At 34.4% G+C, this 3,213-nt stretch overlaps 1 pseudogene across 1 annotated transcript; it reads left to right on the top strand.

The window, feature by feature from the left end:
• The first annotated feature begins 282 nt into the window (after positions 1-282).
• On the top strand, positions 283-1,789 carry LOC306658808 (protein farnesyltransferase/geranylgeranyltransferase type-1 subunit alpha-like; annotated as a pseudogene). The gene has a single exon. The product of its transcript is annotated as a protein farnesyltransferase/geranylgeranyltransferase type-1 subunit alpha-like (transcript).
• The last annotated feature ends 1,424 nt before the right edge of the window (positions 1,790-3,213 follow it).

Below are 3,213 nucleotides of genomic sequence, written 5' to 3'. Positions count from 1 at the left end.
AGTTGACTGGCTCTCCCTGTTTCATAGCTCTACCTTTCTCTAGATAACTGCCCAGGCTACATTCCTAGATATGACTGAAAGGGCCATACTTCCTCACATCAACCCTAAAACACATTACACAGTCCCTTGCAGTCTCAGTATGAGGTGAGACTTCTGAGCTTAGAAGACATATTGATTATATAAATAATTTACTATATATCTTTTTGCCCCTACCTGTCCTGCTTTCCTCCCTTCTTTACATAACTCTTGGATAAGAATTCTTATCCAAGGATAAGAGGAGGAGCAGTGGCGTCCCCTATGGACGACGGGATTCTGAGCCTGGACTCGCCCACCTATGTCCTGTACAGGGACAGAGCAGAATGGGCTGATATAGATCCAGTACCACAGAATGATGGTCCCAATCCAGAGGTCCAGATCATCTATAGTGAAAAATTTAGAGATGTCTATGATTATTTCCGAGCTGTTCTACAGCGTGATGAAAGAAGTGAACAAGCTTTTAAGCTCACCCAGGATGCTATTGAGTTAAATGCAGCCAATTATACAGTGTGGCATTTTCAGAGAGTTCTCTTAAAGTCACTTCAAAAGGATCTACATGAGGAAATGAACTACATCACTGCAATAATTGAGGAACAGCCCAAAAACTATCAAGTTTGGCACCATAGACGAGTATTAGTAGAATGGCTAAAAGATCCATCTCAGGAGCTTGAATTTATTGCTGATATTCTTAACCAGGATGCAAAGAATTATCATGCCTGGCAGCATTGACAGTGGGTCATTCAGGAATTTAAACTTTGGGATAATGAGCTGCAATATGTAGACCAACTTCTAAAAGAGGATGTAAGAAATAACTCAATCTGGAACCAAAGATACTTCATCATTTCTAATACCACTGGCTACAGTGATCATGCTATATTGGAAAGAGAAGTCCAGTACACTCTGGAAATGACAAAACTTGCACCACATAATGAAAGTGCATGGAACTATTTGAAAGGGATTTTGCAGGATCGTGGTCTTTCCAAATATCCCAATCTGTTAAATCAATTACTTGATTTACAACCAAGTCACAGTTCCCCCTACCTAATTGCCTTTCTTGTGGATATCTATGAAGATATGCTAGAAAACCAATGTGACAACAAAGAGGACATTCTTAATAAAGCATTAGAGTTATGTGAAATCTTAGCTAAAGAAAAGGACACTATAAGAAAGGAATATTGGAGATATATTGAAAGATCCCTTCAAAGCAAACACAGCAGAGAAAGTGACTTCTCAACAAATGTACAGCAATAATACCATCCAGAAGAACTTGATGGACTGCTTTTATTTTTTTAAGGGATTCTAATGAGGAGTTTGAAACTAGAGCGATCATTCCCTTACCTGTGGCCTAAATATGCATTGCAGAGGTATTGCTTTTTAACAAGAACTAAGTGTGATGTTCTTTGGGTGCTGCTGCTATTCAGACTAGCTCTAAGAAATTTGATTCTTTTTAAAGTAAAGTAATTGGAGGGGAGGGGGGAGAAAAAAAAAGTCCTGTAAAGAAAATACTACTTTTGTAGTCTTACCAACATTTAATCTAATCCCTTAGCATCAACTTTTCTTTAAAGGATTTGTATCAGTGATGACTACAGATAACTTGTATGTAATGGTTTTGAGCTAACTTAAATTTTGGTTTAGTAAGCAGGGAATACAGCTGTTACATTAGAGCTGCTATGCTACACTCACAGTATCTTGCTATCACTGTAACCAACTAATGCCAAAAGAATGGTTTTATAATAAATTTACAGATATATTTAAAAAAATTCTTTTATCAGGGTTTAATTCTTGGTATTCACCCTCAGATATTTTCAAGCATATCCCCCTTCCTCCCTCCAAGAGATTTAAGCACATTTAAAGTCTTTTTTTCATTAAAGAAAAGTTTTCCAGTAGGACTTTGACACAATTCTGGGCAAAAAGCAAGTTGGTCTTTCATTTGAGTTCAAATTCCATTTCCTAATTTCCTTAACAAGAGCTCATGTTGTCACATGTGTATTAAGTAAAACTTAGCTACTCTGAAAAACAACAAATATAATGCTGGTTTTTTTTTCAGGCACCCATCAGAAGAAACAACATGCTTAATGATAACCAGTCATGATGGTCAAGTGTTTTCGTTGATTTACTTTACTTAGGCACATCCTGCCATATGACAAAATTTAAAAATCTGTTTGCTGAAATATTCTTTAAAGAAGAAATCACTAGGTGAATATAATATTATGTGAAAATAAGTTTTATGATTAAATTACAAAATAACCAGATTTGTTGGTGACTGAACTTAACAGTACTAATAAGAATTTTGAAAATTTAACAGGAAGATGCCAGGTAATAACTCCCAATATTATTAAAATGAAGAGCATTTTATATCTGAATATCTTATTGATTTAGTATCCAAAGAAAAACTTAAGGAAGTCATTCTAGAACTCGCAAATGAGATATCACTAATGTTCTATTTACTAACATCATCAGAAATTTATATGTCCAGTTTAACACCCACTCAGTTTAAAATGCTTTTAGGGCTTATAATTAAATGTCATTTTCTAGTGTTCATCAGTGCTGATGTAAGTTATATCATTTAGAAAATGCTTCTATTTCTATTGCAAACTCATTTGAAAATGTCATCCACCACATTACTCACATCTTTTTATATTAAGACCCATGTTGTTAATTACTTCTTAGAATTGATATTAGAAAAATATTTATGCTTATAAGATGAGCTTCTGTTTGACTTTTCTCTGAGTAAACCCAGTGCTAAGCGCAATGTCTAATTGTCATTGCAAGCTCATTTTCAGTGTCTCCTAACATTAAAATACTTAATTATTTTTGTCCTTTTTTATGTTTACTCGTTCTGTTTCATACTGCATTTGAATAAGGTACTTCTGTACTTGACATCCAAAAGAGTGATCTTCATTAATTTGGAAGGGTACAGTAATAAAAGACTATAAACCTTAAATAAATATTTCATTAATATAAAAGTTGAGAAAGAAATTGATGCAACACAGAGATACCCTGGTTATTACATTGGATTCCGCAGAACATTTTATAAACAAAACTATTTTCTCTTTTTTAGTCTGGCTAATATGAAGGACATTTTTATTGACACCCAACTGTTCTGCAACTTCCTTACCTTTGCGGGGAAACAAATATGAGATGAATTTCTGTTAGACAAATGGTTATTATGATGCA

Source organism: Sciurus vulgaris, assembly GCF_902686455.1.
Source record: "Sciurus vulgaris genome assembly, chromosome: 4".
NCBI classification, from domain to species: Eukaryota; Metazoa; Chordata; class Mammalia; order Rodentia; family Sciuridae; genus Sciurus; species Sciurus vulgaris.
This window is presented reverse-complemented; position numbering and strand designations above follow the sequence as displayed.